Genomic DNA, 17,906 nt, shown 5'->3' with positions numbered 1-17,906 from the left:
AATCCTGTCTTTTACACCAGGAACAGATACATGTTGACTTGTACTTTCTTCTTGTACTTTTATGATTTAAAAAATTGTTCAGCCCTTTAATGTATCTGAAATTTATTCTGGTGTATTATTGAGCTGAATGGGAATTGTGGTGGTGTAACAGTTCAGCACTCTGCTGCTATGATGGTTAAGGTTATGTGTCATCTTGGTTAGGCCATGATTCTCAGTGATTTGGCAGATATTATGTAATCATCCTCTATTTTGTGATCTCATGTAAGCAGCCAGTCAGTTGAAAGCCAGTCAGTTTCCTTGGGGGTATGGCCTACCTCCAGTATATATGGATGTTTTGGCACAGCTCTCTCAGGATCCTGCATCCAACTCATCATCCTCTGACCTGCATCTCCTCTGCACTGTCTGCATCATCCTCATCTTTGGCAGTCCCTCTGGCTGTCAAAAGTGCAGTGGCTGTGACCTTGCACTTTCTTAGGGTGATGTGGGAGGCCATCTCCTTCAGAGCAGCCCCATCACCCCTCTGGAAGTGGTGGAGCATGATCTGCAGCTGCTGGCTTACCTGGGGCAGACTCGCTCCACAACTGTATCAGACTTGGTGGTCATATGCTCTCTGAGGAAGTCCTGCACTTCATCTAACACCAAGTCAGCATTATGGATGAAATACTTCTCCACTGCACCACCCACCCCTGCTCCCCCCGCCCCCCACCTACTTGGCCTTCTCCTGGCTGTGCACAACACCAAAGCCATTCTCCACAGCAGTCTGGAAGGCTGACCGTGCAAACACCAGCTCTGGAGAGTGCCTGTGAATCTTCACTGATGCTTGACCCACGGTTTTGGGACTTGCCAGCTTCCACAACTGCATGGACCATTTTCTTGAAATAAATCTTTCTGTTTATAGGGTCGCTATGAGTCGCGATCGACTCGCTGGCAATGGGTTTGGGTTTTCGGTTTTGATATATATATGTATACGTGTGTGTGTATATATGTATATATATATATAAAAAAAAATATATATATATATATATATACACGCACACACTTCACTGGTTTTGCACCTCTAGAGAACCCAGAGGATGACAAGTCAGATGTAGGATCCAGAGAATGCTTTGGCAGAACATCCATATATATTGGATGCAGGCCACACACCCAGTGAAACTGATTGGATTTCAACTAATTGGCTTTCAACTGATTGGTTGTTCAAGTGTTTGGCTGCTTATGTCATATCCCAAAATGGAAGATGATTGCATAATATCTGTGAAACCACTGAGAATCATGGCCTAGACAAGTTGACACATAACCCTTAACCATCACAGTTGCTAACCAAAAGATTCATGGTTCAAACTCACCCAGCAGCTCCATGGGAGAAAAGTCTTGGCAATCTGCTCCTGTAAAGATTATAGGCTAGCTATGAGTCAGAATGGACTTGACAGCACCTGACAAGAACAACAATCAATTTGAAGACCTAAATTATTTTCCCAACACCTCTTCATTTCCTTCTTAGCATTTACTTAAACAACACATTTTCATTATTGACTTAGTGCTTTATTTGTTATATATTAAATGCTATATTGAAAAAAATTCTATTTCTAGGTTATAGCTTGTTTTTCATTTATGTCTGTATGCTTACATGCTGCTGGACTATTAAAATTATGCAGCTTTTTTTGTTATTTAAATGTGATAATGCATATCCTCTCTCATTACTCCGTATAAATTTTACTTGGCTCTGTATATCTGTTAATTTTTCCAGTTAAACTTCACTTTAATTTCATTAAATTAGTTGTTAATCTCAATCCCACTGGAGTGTTATTATGGGAAGAATTGAAGTTTTTACAAACAATTTGTTCACATTCAGTAACATGGTATTTTTTTTCCTCCATTTATTTAGGTATCCTGCATGCATTTATAGAAAGATGTAGTTTCCTATCTATTTAAAAATGCATTTCATGCTAGCTGTTACATACTTTTATTTGGTTGCTACTGTTAATGGCTCCCATATCCATTAAATAATCCATTGCTATGGTACGTGAAAACAGGCAGTAATTTGATAAGTTGTTAATTATATAAACTTTATCAGTTGGTCCTCTTCTGTTATTTTTTTAAATAAAATTTTGAAATGTACTGAATTTATAATATTGATAGCTTTTATTTCTGCTTAATAAGTTGTTTATTTCAGGACTTCCAGAATGAAATTATAATCGATACCCTGAAACATATTTAACAGGGGATTTCTATATTCTATAGGGTTGCTATGAGTTGGAATCAACTCAATGGCACTGGGTTTGGTTTTTGGTTTATTGTTCAGTATAAGATTGATTTACATAAGATACAATTGGTCTCTATGTGTCCGGAGTACAAGAGAAAGAAGGAAACCCAGACTCGGAGAAGAAACTAGTCCACAGGACTAATAGTTTACACGAAGCACGACCTCATCTACCCTGAGATCAGAAGACAAGACGGCGCCCAGTGACCACTACTGACCATTCTGATCGGGAACACAATAGATCTTGATAGAATGGGGGCAAGATATATAACAACTCAAATTCTTGAAAAGTCCAGACTTACTGGACCAGTTAAGACTGGAGAACTCCCTGAGACTATGACCCAGACCCAAAAAACCAAACCCAGTGCTGCTGAGTCAATTCCGACTCATAGTGACAGCGTAGAACTGCTCCATAGAGTTTCCAAGGAGCGCCTGGCGGATTTGAACTGCTGACCTTTTGGTAAGCAGCCATAGCACTTAACCATTAGGCCACCAGGGTTTTCCTATCGCCCAGAGATACACTTTAAACCTTCAACCAAAACCATTCCATGAGGTCAGTTTTAGCTAACAGATTGGCTTATGTTAAGTGCTACCACCCGTGAGTACTCTTTTAAAATATCATCTATATGAGACCAAATAGCCAACATTTACTCAAAAAATGAAGATTAAAGAAGGCAAGGGGGTAGGGAAAGTAGATAAGTGGAAACGAACAACCAGTACAGAAATAATAAGAAAGCTGACACACTGTGAAAAATGTAACCAATGTCACTGAACAAATTGTGTAGAAATTGTTAAATGGGAATCTAATTTGCTGTGTAAACTTTCACTGAAAACACAATAAAATATTTTAATAAAAAAAGGTGTATTTAAAATAAGTATTTGAAAGTTTTAAAGCATGGACATTGGATTTTATGTAAAATATTTTTGTTATATTGTTGGTCCTTGTTCATATAATTGTGTCTATAAGATGATGCTGGCATCTGATGTCAGAGCATTAGTGCATTACTAGCATTCTTAGAAAAACCTGCTTTGACTGTGATAAATGACTATTTTACTATACGACTGAGTTCTATTCATTTGCCAGCATTTGGTTCAGCATTATAAAGCTCATATTCACGGAGACTGGATCTCTGGTTTTACTATTTTATGCTTTTTGTTTCAAATCATATTAGGTTGGTAGTATTGGTTAGATGAAATGATTCCCTAGTTTAGCGTGTTTCTTACATAGTAAATACTGCATATCTCAGAAATCTCATAGGTGAATGAATGCTACTTGAATGCTTTATGCAGCGTTGGAATTAGACTTTTATTTTGTACATTCAGGTCTGCCATAATGTGACATATGTGTCTTAAAAATCACCCACTGTGCAAAATCATGTAATAAAAACCACAGGGCTTATGGGGAAAATGGGGTTATGGAGCATTTAGAATCATTGCCAATGACACACAAAGAAAAAGATTAGTACCAAGTAAAAACTGTAGCATGGTTTTTTACACATGTTAAATGGAGATGGATCTATCTATCATCTAAGTTCTTTTCCTTTCTGTCATCAATACTACAATATGATACTTTACCTTAAAAGTCCTGAAGTTTGCTTTTAGGTAGAAGTCAGAAGAATTGCAGCTTGAGTTATTGTGGAGTTGTGAAAGGAAGGTTAACTAAAAACAGGAAAAGTTGTAACCTGTATGGATCGGTGTGGCTCACGATGAATTCTGAGAACTGGGGTAGCTGGGAGATGTTTGAGGTATGTACATGGGTGAGTTTTTTGTATTCTTACATGGCTCAGTTCAGTTAGGTACAGTTTTCTGCTTTCACCTAGTGTCTCTCCCAGATGAAACCACTCAAGCAAACCCAATTTGTGTTATGCTAATATTGTTGTTAATATACCAGTTGTGTTGGAACAAATTCACAATTTAAAAGAAATATTACAAAAGAACTGACTGCATTTGAAGGAGCTCAAATACTTTGGGAATTACTTTAGCAAGTAGTTCTTTTGTAAGTTCTATTTTTTGTTTTTATTCTCTATTTTTGATCTATTCAGATTTTCTTCTGAAATCACTTTTGGACATCCTGTGTATTTTATCTGCATTCTGGGTATACTTCTACTTTCGGGGCCTGATATTAGTCTTTGCCTCTGGCCCAATGCCCAGCCCCAATATCTGTATATGAGCCAATTGGGAAAAATAGAAGGGAGCCAATAGTTCCCAGAGGAAATGTTTATAACACCTTCTACCTCATTTCTCTGCCATGCATGAAGTCATCTCTCCTTTGGAGCAATTTTTTCTGCCAAAATAGTGGAGTTTAGAGTTTGTGCTGGTGCTTTTTCTGTGAATCATGACTATGACAGTCTATAAAATAATGATTCTTGTCTTACTACTTTAAAAGTGTGTTGTGTAATATGACAACTATATTTAGAGTTTTCAAGGAAGCAAATAATGTAGCATGATTATTCTACTAACTGTCTCAATAGTGACATGTAGGTATGGGAGCTGTTTTTAGAGCCTAAAGAAAATCTTAGGTACCACAAGCTCATATCCCATGATGAATAGCCAGAGCACCCCTTTATTAAAATCATGTTAGAATTTGAATTATATTTGCTTGAAAAAGCAGAAATGATCACTCAGAAACAACTACAATTTAAGAATTGCATAAATACCGAGAAATGCAAAATAAATGGGAATACTTTTACGAAGTAGGAGTTAATTATGAAAAAAGAAAACCACGGGAGGGGGAGGAAATGATGTGGGGCAGACTGCACAGCTAAGTGATGTTGTCTGTGTAATACTTAACCCTATTTCAACTTTGTCTAAAGGTAGAGGGGTTGCTTACTCCTCAGGTGAATACATGTGATAATTATAAGAATTACTACTAATGATACTAATGTATTGGTGGTAGTGATTCAGTAACTGATATGATGTAGTTTAAAAACTATTTTACATCATCTGTGCTCTGTATCTAGAATAAAAGGCTACATCAATTTGTTTATCCTTGGTATTGACAGGGATTATATAAGGCTTCTGTAAATTCCTACTCGAGAAGAACAGGTTCCTCCTTTAGCCTGTCACAAAATTTTGGTTGCAGAATTGTTTTAAAAAGGCAGAGAATTAGTAGGTTTCCAAGGAAAGCAAATACTACTAAAAATCTAGGCTAGTTGAATCTTACTTAAAATTCCATAGTGCCTAATTAAGAATTTCAAAGGAGTGAAAACAAAAGCTTGAACCCCAGCTGTCTCTTGAATGCAATATCAGGGATTCGCAGGAATAATGAACCATCTACTCATTACACATCGGTGGGGTTTGTTTGTTTTGTTTTTTGCAGACAGTCATCTGGTATTTACATTATGCTTTTTCTCCTATATCTGACCTGTGAAGACAGTCATGCCTTTTTTTGACTTTTCTTCATTTTAGCTAAGGAGAAGCCTATAAGAACAATAACCAAAATAGATAATTTTTCTGAAGTTTGATGAATTCAAGTCATTGAATTTGTGATGTTTTAAACTTTTAAAAAATCGTTTAGACATTACAAGAAAATTTTAAAAGTACTTTGAACTTATATATCTGACTATGAGTTAATGATAAATTCCCTTCTCTAATGGTACCTTATAATATTCCAGAGAAAGAAAGTTATAAACTTTTCAATGAAATATACTTCTCAGAAAAAAGTTCTGATGGCCTCAGACCAAAAGAGAGAGAGAGAGGGAGGAAATATTGAGCCAAGTAGCTTGCTTGCTCCTACAAGCAGGGTATGTTTGCCAATGGAACCTATTCCAAAAGTACCTGTATGGTATCAGATCTAATTACATTAAAATCATTCTAATGAATGAATGTGACTTGGCTTGAATACTCTTCTTAATTTCTGCTTTTTCAGTTTATACTCATAATTTGTCTATGACATGTTTTCACCTCTGTGTCGGTTGGAATTGTGAAACTGGATGGAGATAAAAGCAGTTTGCAGAATACTGTCACAAAATATTCTTTCAGTAATATTAATGGCTCTTCAAACTGGTTCCCAGGCATGACAAAATAATGAATCAAGGCGGAATTAAATTTTTTTGCATTCTTTCGAAGTGTGGCAACAGCGTTAGTCGTTAGGGTTGTTTTGTTTTCATTTAAAAGGTAGTAGTTAGTGCAATAATGCATCATATTAGTGTCTAACTAGCTAAAAGCATTTAGACACTGCTGTGAGGAAAAGCCTGTAGAGGGATAAATATACCCTCCCAACTCTAGAGAAACTGATTTTAGATGAAAGAAGTTTGGCTGGGAAAGACATTCTAAAATGGATAGAGAAGAAAGAACCATGGAGACTCTTAACTGAGACAAAGTTGAAGGGAGTTACTTGTTTGGTTTGCATGTAACATATTCCATTATTCATATTTTGGTGGCTTTTGCTATTAATGATCAGTTTCTAAGTACTTTAATATGTTTGGGTTCAAAGGTTAGGAACCGTTTTATTAGTATCGTGGTTGTAGGAAATTCATTTTAACCTTTAAGCCTTCATTGTTTCATATGTAAAATGAGGATTAAAATCCCAGCTCTATGTCCCATAAAAGACTGTGAGTGTGAAATGAGATAATACAATAAAAGAATGTTATAAACTTAAAGGTGTCATACACATTAGGTAACAGTATCATATGTCCATATATAGTTGAAAGAACTTAAGCATATCGTACTTTCTTTAGTCAGTATGAAAATGTAATTTATGGAATGAGGACTATGTGTCCCTTTGAAACTGCCTCTCAACTTCTAGTTTGTAAAAAACAGGCACCTATTGCATGATTCTCTGCGCAGTAACCAGAGTGAGTGAATAAAATCCAAATTTCTTACTATGGTTCACAAAGTCTATGATCATCTCTCCAGACTCATTTTCTGTCAGTCTTTTTGAGCCACACTGGCTGCCTTGCTGTCCCTAACAAGTTTATTGCCACCTCAGGGAGAATTTTTACTTTGGGTTCCCTCATCTTAGAATATTCTTCTGCCAGATTGTCACACATTTTGCTCCTTCCCCTCATTTATATTTCTACTAAAATACCACCTCTTTGGAGAAGTCTTTCTTTGCCATTCAGTGAAAATTTTCTCCTCACCCCCATTACTGTCTATCCTCTTACTCCCCTTAATTTTCCTCATTACTCGACATCATACATATATTTTCATCTTTATTATGATGGCTTGTTTGGGATTTTTTTTTCCTCTTTCCCCACTGGAAGGGAGTCTTTAGAAATTTAATAGTGTTGTTCACAGTATCCCAGCATCCAGACATTTTATGACACAGATAAGGTACACAAGAAGCATTGGGAAAAGCAAGAAAGCAATAAAGGAGAAAAAGAGAAGAAAATCAAATGAAAGGGGATGGAGGGAAGCAGGGAGGAAGAAAGGAAGGAAGGAAAAACACATGGGAGATTCTGGCCTATACATCGTGATCATTGGTAACTATTGTTTCCCAGTAGGCCAAAATACTGATTCAATATGTTGTCGTTAGGTGCCATAGAGTTGGTTCCGACTCATAGCAACCCTGTGTACCACAGAATGAAACACTGCCCAGTCCTGTGCCATCCTTACAATAGTTGTTATGCTTGAGCCTATTGCTGCAGCCACCATATAAATCCACTTCATTAAGGGTCTTCCTCTTTTCCACTGACCCTGTACTTTACCAAGCATGGTGTCCTTCTCCAGGGACTGATCCCTCCTGACAACCTGTTTAAAGTATGTAAGACGCAGTCTTGCCATCCTTGCTTCTAAGGAGCATTCTGGTTGTACTTCTGCCAAGACAGATTTGTTCGGTCTTTTGGCAGTCCATGGTATATTTAATATTCTTCGCCAACACCCCAATTCAAAGGCTTCAGTTCTTCTTCAGTGTTCCTTATTCCCTGTACAGCTTTTACATGCATATGATGTGATTGAAAATACCGTGGCTTGGGTCAAGCGTACCTTAGTCTTAAAGGTGATGTCTTTGCTTTTCAACACTTTAAAGAGGTCCTTTGCAGCAGATTGGCCCAGTGCAACACATCTTTTGATTTCTTGACTGCTGCTTCTGTGTGTGTTGATTGTGGATCCAACTAAAATGAAATCCTTGACAACTTCAGTCTTTTCTCCATTTATCATGATGTTGCTTGTTGGTCTAGTTGTGAGGATTTTTGGTTTCTTTATTTTTATTCCATACTGAAGGCTATGGTCTTTGATCTTCATCAGTAAGTGCTTCAAGTCCTCTTCACTTTCTGCAAGCAGGTTGTGTCATCTGTATAACGCAGGTTGTTAATGAATCTTCCTCCAATCCTGATGCCCCGTTTTTCTTCATATAGTCCAGCTTTTTTTGTATTATTTGCTCAGCATACAGATTGAATAGATATGGTGAAAGGATACAATCCTGACACATACCTTTCCTGACTTTAAACCACTCAGTATCCCCTTGTTCTGTCCGAACAACTGCCTCTTGATCTACATACAGGTTCCTCATGAGCACAATTAAGTGTTCTGGAATTCCCATTCTTTGCAATGTTATCCATAATTTGTTATGATCCACACAGTCGAATGCGTCTGCATAGTCAATAAAACACAGGTAAACATCTTTCTGGTATTCTCTGCTTTCAGCCAGGACCCATCTGACATCAGCAACTATATCCCTGGTTCCACATCCTCTTCTGTTGACATAGTGCTGCAGCCAGTTTTGAATGATGTTAAGCAAAATTTTACTTGCATGTGATATTGTTTAATAATTTCCACATTTAGTTGGATCACCTTTCCTGGGAATAGGCATAAACATGGATCTCTTCCAGCCTGTTGGTCAGGTACTAGCTTCAAAATTTCTTGGCTTAGATGAGTGAGCATTTTCAGCGTTGCATCTGTTTGTTGAAACAGCTCAATTGGTATTCTGTCAATTCCTGGAGCCTTGTTTTTCACCAATGCCTTCAGTGCAGCTTGGACTTCTTCCTTTAACATCATTGGTTCCTGATCATATGCTACCTCTTGAAATGTTTGAATGTTGACCAATTCTTTTTGGTATAATGACTCTATGTATTCCTTCCATCTTCTTTTGATGCTTCCTGCGTCACTTAATATTTTCCCCATAGAATCCTTCAGCATTGTAACTCAAGGCTTGAATTTTTTCTTCAGTTCTTTCAGCTTGAGAAATGCTGAGTGTGTTCTTTCCTTTTGGTTTTCTATCTCGAACTCTTTGCACATGTCCTTATAATACTTTGTCTTCTAGAGTCGCCCTTTGAAATCTACTCAGTTCTTGTTCTTCGTCATTTCTTCCTTTTGCTTTAGCTGCTCGACATTCAAGGGCAAGTTTCAGAGTCTCTTCTGATATCCATTTTGGTCTCTTCTTTCTTTCCTGTCTATTTAATGACCTCTTGTTTTCTTCATGTATGATGTCCTTCCACAACTCATCTGTTCTTCAGTCATTAGCGTTCAATGCATCAAAGCTATTCTTGAGATGGTCTCTAAATACTCAAGGTCGTTCTTCAGCTCTCGAGGACTTGTTCTAATGTTCTTCAGTTTCAACTTGAACTTGTATATGAGCAATTGATGGCCTGTTCCACAGTTGGCCCCTGGCCTTGTTCTGACTGATGGTATTGAGCTTTTCCATTGTCTCTTTCACAGATATCATCGATTTGATTCCCCTGTATTCCATCTGGCGAGGTCCATGTGTATAGTCGCTGTTTATGTTGGTAAAAAAGGTATTTGCAACGAAGAAGTTGTTGGTCTTGCAAAATTCTATCATGTCATCTCTGGCATCGTTTCTGTCACCAAGGCCATATTTTCCAACTACCAGTCCTCCTTCGTTTCCAACTTTCTAATGCCAATCACCAGTAATTATCAATGCATCCTGATTGCACGTTTGATCAATTTCGGACTGCAGAAGCTGGTAAAAATCTTCAATTTCTTTATCTTTGGCCTTAGTGGTTGGTGTGTAAATTTGAATAATATTTGTATTAATTGGTCTTCCTTGTAGGCATATGGATATTCTCCTATCACTGACAGCTTGTACTTCAGGATAGATCTTGAAATTTTCTTTTTGACAATGAGTGCAACGCCATTCCTCTTCATTCCTGGCATACTAGACCATATGATTGTCTGATTCAAAATGGCCAATACCAGTCCCTGTCGATATACTGCTTTTGAATGATCTTCAGTAGACTTTTGTTTGTGTGTGATATTAATATTGTTTGATAATTTCCACATTTGGTTGGATCACCTTTCTTCGTAATAGGCATAAGTATGACAGGGAACTGCCAGAAATTCAGGCTGGATTCAGAAGAGGATGTGGAACCAGGGATATAGTTGCCGATGTCAGATGGGTCCTGGCTGAAAGCAGAGAATACCAGAAAGATGTTTACCTGTGTTTTATTGACTATGCAGACGCATTTGACTGTGTGGATCATAACAAATTATGGATAACATTGCAAAGAATGGGAATTCCAGAACACTTAATTGTGCTCATGAGGAACCTGTATGTAGATCAAGAGGCAGTTGTTCGGACAGAACAAGGGGATACTGAGTGGTTTAAAGTCAGGAAAGGTGTGTGTCAGGATTGTATCCTTTCACCATATCTATTCAATCTGTATGCTGAGCAAATAATACAAAAAAAGCTGGACTATATGAAGAAGAACGGGGCATCAGGATTGGAGGAAGATTCATTAACAACCTGCGTTATACAGATGACACAACCTGCTTGCAGAAAGTGAAGAGGACTTGAAGCACTTACTGATGAAGATCAAAGACCATAGCCTTCAGTATGGAATAAAAATAAAGAAACCAAAAATCCTCACAACTGGACCAACAAGCAACATCATGATAAATGGAGAAAAGACTGAAGTTGTCAAGGATTTCATTTTAGTTGGATCCACAATCAACACACACAGAAGCAGCAGTCAAGAAATCAAAAGATGTGTTGCACTGGGCCAATCTGCTGCAAAGGACCTCTTTAAAGTGTTGAAAAGCAAAGACATCACCTTTAAGACTAAGGTACGCTTGACCCAAGCCACGGTATTTTCAATCACATCATATGCATGTAAAAGCTGTACAGGGAATAAGGAACACTGAAGAAGAACTGAAGCCTTTGAATTGGGGTGTTGGCGAAGAATATTAAATATACCATGGACTGCCAAAAGACCGAACAAATCTGTCTTGGCAGAAGTACAACCAGAATGCTCCTTAGAAGCAAGGATGGCAAGACTGCGTCTTACATACTTTAAACAGGTTGTCAGGAGGGATCAGTCCCTGGAGAAGGACACCATGCTTGGTAAAGTACAGGGTCAGTGGAAAAGAGGAAGACCCTTAATGAAGTGGATTTATATGGTGGCTGCAGCAATAGGCTCAAGCATATCAACAATTGTAAGGATGGCGCAGGACAGAGCAGTGTTTTGTCCTTTTTTGCATGGAGTCACTATGAGCCGGAACTGACTTGATGGCACCTAACAACAACAATACCAGTCCATTTCAGTTCACTGATGCCTAGGATATCTATGATTATGCATTCCATTTCATTATTGACTATTTCCAAGTTTCCTAGAGTCATCCTTCATACCTTCCAGGCTACAGTTATTAATGGATGTTTGCAGGTGTTTATTTTCATTTTGAGTCATGCCACATCAGCAAATGGAGATCCTGAAAGCTTGACTCCATCCACGTCATTAAGGTCGACTCTACTTTGAGGAGGCCGCTCTTCCCTAGTCATCTTTTCAGTGCCTTCCAATCTGAGGGGCTCTTCGTCCGGCAATATATCAACATTTCGCTCCTATTCATAAGGTTTTCACTGGCTAATCCTTTTCAGAAGTAGACTGCTGGGTCCTTCTTCCTAGTCGGTCTTAGTCTGGAAGCTCAGCTGAAACCTCTTCTCCGTGGGTGACACTGCTGGTGTCTGAATACTGGTGGCATAGCTTCAAGCATCACAGCCACATGCAGGCCCCCACAGTATGACAAACTGACAGACACGTGGGGGGATTCAATATGTGGAGGTATTGTTAATAGAATCTGAAGTTTAAAAATGCACTAGACTTTTGGGATAACCTTATATCTACATCTGTGTAAACATATAGATCATATGTGTATATTTATTACTGTATCTAAAAGGGTATAGATTCATATATCTAAATGGATAGATGTACATGTATATGATTATCAATGTATATACATATACACATGTGTGTATGTGTGTGTATTATATACGTTAATATTATTCTCACCTCCCCATGTGTGGTTGATACTTTTTACTTCACTGTATTGAAGCTAGTTGGCATTCAGCTGTTCTGTATTTTCCTTGTAGGACTTTGGAAGAAAAAGTTCTACTGTGGTGAGCATTTCTCTCCTTCCGTAGCTGGTAATGGCACAGTGGTTAAAGCACTCTGCTGGTAACCAGAAGGCCAGTGGTTCGAACCCACCAGCAGCTCCATGGGAGAAAAATGTGGCAGTCTGCTTCAGTAAAGATTACAGCTTTGGAAACCCTATGAGGCAGTTCTACCCTGTCCTATAGGACCACTGTGAGTCCAGATTGACTGGATGGCAGTGGGTTTGGTTTGGGTTTAGCTTAGCTGTTAATGATGTGTGATTTTTATTGCTGCTTGTCTACATATCTTTCAGCTAGATGAGCAGGCAGCATTACTATAAACCCACTGCTGTCAAGTCGATTCTGACTCATAGTGACTATAGCTGACCACAAAAAGTGACTGTGGTATTGATGGTATTTTTCACCTTAATCAACAATGAATGGAGTTCCATTTCTATTAAATTTACTGGTTATATTCCATTGCGAACACATTTTCTTAGTGAATCAATTACTTGACAACTAATAAATAGATCATAAACATTGCTACTTAGGTTTGAAATAATTAGCCCGGAGACCAGTATGGTAATTATTGCCATTCCATGTTCCTATAGCTCAGTGGTTCTCTAGAGGTATAGATTTCATTTCTGAAGATCAATCACTAGACTCATCTTCTGTGGTCTAATGCAATATTAAATCATTATAATATATCTTCGTTTACTGAGGTTGGGATCTGGTTTGGGGTTGAAAGAATTAGTTCCCTTTCTGCATTAAGCCGTTGGTCTCAATTATAGGTAGAATTTATATTCCCCTGCGTATAGAGAACCACATCAGAGCATTTGCTCTGTTTTTCAGATGGCATTGTTAACACATCACGTACCTCATTTTGTGTGCTATGCCTTTTATTTCTCTTTAGTATTCCTTTGAATTGCTCCATTAGAGGTACAACTATTCTTTTTTCTGGATATCTTGCCAATATCAAAGATGCTTGTTAATCAGTTCCAAAATTTTAAAAGAAATCAATCTCACATCTTTTGTTATCTTTCTATTATATGCTATGTAATTTTTGTTTCCTCATTTACCTGGAGGATATAGGGTAAAACAACTTTTGGTAAGTAAATGATGTCGGTTTTCTTAATTTTATTGGTTCCAAGTAATACCTAGTATTATGTAAACTAAATTTTTATACTATATACAATTTTAAATGTAACTTGCCTATTTCTTTAAAGGAACTTTTTATTGAATGTTACGATATTGATGATTCTCTGGTGATTTTTCTAGGAGAAATATTTTCTATGTATGTCTTGTTACAGTGGTAATGAATTTTACTTTTAAGCCTTTCAATTTTCTGAGGAGCATTTTATGTTCAAAATCATCCATTGGGGTTCATTTTGTGATAAGGTAGAACAATATGATCCCACACATGAAGACATGAAAAATGTAGTTTTCTTTAGATCTTAGATTATAGCCTAAATTTAATATTCCACAGATATTGCAACAGAAATATGGATAATAGAAGTAATATGCTTTACCTGAAACTCCATTCTCATTTATAAGCGAATATCCTGTTTTAATAGTCTTTCTGTTCCTCCTCAGATATTATAATATGCTCTCTCTGTTTTAGCAATCTAGACTGGAGCATATTTATATGCCCATGGATTTCACCAGCCTCTCAGAGTGTCATGACTCCACAAAAACTAGATGGTATATAGAATTTTGCATGTGATTTCGAGGGGTTTACTTCAGCCTAGGAAACTCTATGGAGCAGTTCTCTGTCCTGTAGGGTCCTAGGGTCACTATGAGTTGGAATCGACTTGATGGCAAACAACAACTTCCTTACCAGAGCCCATTTATGTGTAGGTGTGTTTTTATTTTGGCCCATGAAACTTTTCAGTGTGCAGCCATCCATATAATAACTGAAGTTTAAAGCATCATAGCTAAGGCCTCCTTTCTGAAATATGTTTGGAATTTAACATTTTTCTTGCAGAGTAGAGAGATCAGATTTAGTTTTACATTTAGAACCGGCTTCAAATCTAAACAGCTGTTGATTATTAACAGCTTGACACTACTGCAAAAATAGCCAGTGAGAACTGGGCAACAAGAGAGTTCATGTAATTTCTAAGACCATCAGCTGTGTGGGCCTTTTCTTCACGTAAACCCACCAAAACCAAATCCACTGCTGTCGAGTCAATTCCAACTCATAGTGACCCTATAGGACAGAGTAGAACTGCCCCATAGAGTTTCCAAGGAGCACCTGGTGGATTCAAACTGTCGACCCTTTGGTTAGCAGCTGTAGCACTTAACCACTACACCACCACGGTTTCCTTTTCCTCAAGTGCCTAAAAATAATACAGTAAAATGTGAGTTGTCAAGAAGATGATAATATTAACAAAAAAAAATTTAATTTAAAACACTTTAATATGAAGTTGTAAAAACGCAGGTATCCAATAACACCAGGACCTTCATTTGGGGGAAAGTTTTATTTTAATTAATTTCTGTATGTTTTTATTCTGCTTGCCTGTACTGCAAAATGTGTGTAGATTTCTCCTTCCTACATTCTGTGATGTCAGTGGAAGAATAAACTCTTATTGTCCACCCTTAATAATGTACTCTGTGCCCAATACCCTAACATTTTCTGAAAGGCTTTGTCTCCGTGATCACCTCCAATAACTCTATATCATATCCCTTTCACTTTCCTTCAGATTAGAAAATACTTTTCTATCAGAATTTACATTCACTCTCAGATCCTGCAGTTTCCCTGGTTCTCACCTAATCTGTTTCTATCTCTCCACAGACAAGTTTCTTTTCTAAGAGGTAATTTATTATCATTGTCTCTAATTTTTCACCTCAGTTCACTCCTCAAATCAATGTAATCTGTTTTCTGCCCTAAGCGTTCTTTTTTACCTTCTTCCACCAAGATTACAAATTATCTCTTAATTTACAAGTGTAATGGACACTCATTTAAAAAAAAAAGCAAAACTTTATTAATTGTCTTATTTAAAACATTTAGTACTGATAACTATGCCTCCTTCTTGATGTTAGATCTCAGCTCTCTCACCTTTCCCAACATTCCTCCTGATTCCTCCAGCCATCTCATAACTGTTGGTCATCCACATGTATTCCTCCTCTGTCCTCTCTATTCTATACATCTCTCTTTGGTTAATTTCACATATGCTTTTAACTTGCAAATATGTGCTCATGACTCTGAAATATTATAATTCACCATATTCTCCTGAGTTGCTAGACCATATTTTCGTATTTCCTACCTCAGTGTCTCACACGCATCTCAGAACTTTAATTTATCTTGGGACCCTAACTTGCAGCTTCTTCAATATTCTTTCACTGAATGAGTGTACAGCTCTGCACACAACTGCCTAAACCAAAATCTGGGCATCAACCCATAGTACATTAATTAATTTTGTTTCAAGCACAAACCAAAAAAAAAAACAAAAACCAAACCCGTTGCCGTCAAGTTGATTCCAACTTATATTGACCCTATAGGATAGGGTAGAACTGTCCCATAGAGTTTCCAAGGAGCACCTGGTGGATTGGAACTGCTGACCTTTTGGTTAGCAACTGTAGCACTTAATCACTACGCCACTAGGGTTTCCTGAAGCACAAAGAAAGGCCCTAATAGGTTTTAAGCCCATCCCATTGCCATCGAGTCGATTCTGGCTCACTGTGAACCTATAGGACAAAGTAGAACTACTGTATAGGGTTTCCAAGCAGTGGCTGGTGAATTTGAACTGCTACCCTTTTGATTAGCAGCCAGATGTTTAACTACTGCACCACCAGGGTTCTGAATAAAATAATGTAGGAATAATCTTACAAAATCTTGTTGGTTTTTAACCTGACTTTCTATCTTCTGTCTGAGTAATGGCCTGGTTGTGAAATGTAGTCAGCCCAAGGAGGGAGAGGTCGATGACTTGGTGATGATTGTTAGATTTTGAACTATTAAGAGCTTAGCTCAAAACATGATGATGATTAGTATTATAGCAACATATTAGTTTATTAGTGGGTACAGTATACTCTATACTAGGACAAGCCTTTTCTGTAAGGATCCAGAGAGTAAATATTTTAGACTTTGTGGGTCAAGAGACAAAATTGAAAATATTATGTGAATTCTTATATAATCATTTAAAATATAATCATATAAAATTGTAAAAAAAAAAATGATTTTAGCTCACCAAACATGTAAAAGCAGGCAGGGGCCGGAGTTTTGTATGCCCCACAGGTCCTAGTTTCCCAGCTTGTGCTCTGTAACATATTATAAATAAGAGCATCAAATTCTTGGTGCAATGAGCAGGACTAAAAAAAATTTTTTTAATTAACCCCCAAATTATATGCTATCTGACATTTTAGGTAGATAGATATAGTTGCTGTCAAGTTGATTCCTACTCATGGCAATCCCATGTGTGCAGCATAGAACTGCTCCACTGGGTTTTCAAGGCTTTAAACTTTCAGAAGCTAATTGCCAGACCAATCTTTCAAAGTATCTCTGGGTGGGTTTGAACCACCACCTTTAGTCTAGTGCTTAACCGTTTGTGCCACATGTATGTATATGTATGTGTATATATACATATACATGTATGGTTGTCTGTGTACATAAACATTAGACATATAGTGTATACATATGTGTATGTGTATATTGCTATGTTAAGAATTTTTTTCTTTGGAAACAGTAATTTTAATATTTAGGACTTAGTTTTTATTCTTCAGTGTTGTAATTTCTTGGTCGATGTAACTAATAAAGCACTAAATAAGTAATTGCATTTTTACTGCAATTGCATGTGAGCCAGAAATCTAGAATTTTTTATTACAAAGTCTCCCTAATTTTAAAATGTTTGCAACTTACTGAATTAAAAATTAAAAAAAGATGAAACAAAATAAATCTCCATCCTTTTCTCTTTAGATTCAGAATTACAGCTTGTTCCTTTGAAACAAATTTTACTATCAAAAGCAAAAATTCAAGTGTACTTGCATTCTAGGCATTTAAGATGGAGATCAGGTGTTTGGGGCTATGTATGCGTGTTTGAGATTTGCTTCAACCAAAGTTGTCTGAATACTAAGTCTTGCTAATGATTGCTAATTCTTTCTGTGGTTCTCACGTTCAATTTGTTCAAGAGAGGAGATTCAGTTAGTTAATAGATCATCATATTGGACAAAACATTTGTATTTATCAGTTTATTTGTTTTTACTAGACCATCTCCAAGGTCTGATGTCAATCTCTAGTCTGGCGTTTAAAGTCGGGGGAGCAGGTCATGACCAGTCAGTGTGTCATCACTCAGTGTGTAACCATGGTTGTGGGTATAGCAGGTAATTGCACTTTCATAGACTGTTCTACACATTATGTCTGTTCTCTGATCACTGCAGGTAAGATTCGGGTCA

At 37.3% G+C, this 17,906-nt stretch overlaps 1 pseudogene; it reads right to left on the bottom strand.

The window, feature by feature from the left end:
* Positions 1–370: 370 nt before the first annotated feature.
* LOC126081581 (uncharacterized) overlaps positions 371–17,906 on the bottom strand; it is a 100,530-nt pseudogene continuing 82,994 nt past the window's right edge.

The sequence above is a fragment of the Elephas maximus genome, chromosome 8 (genome assembly GCF_024166365.1).
Source record: "Elephas maximus indicus isolate mEleMax1 chromosome 8, mEleMax1 primary haplotype, whole genome shotgun sequence".
Classification (NCBI taxonomy): domain Eukaryota; kingdom Metazoa; phylum Chordata; class Mammalia; order Proboscidea; family Elephantidae; genus Elephas; species Elephas maximus.
The sequence above is the reverse complement of the archived record's forward strand: the minus strand, read 5'-3'. Positions and strand labels throughout refer to the sequence as shown.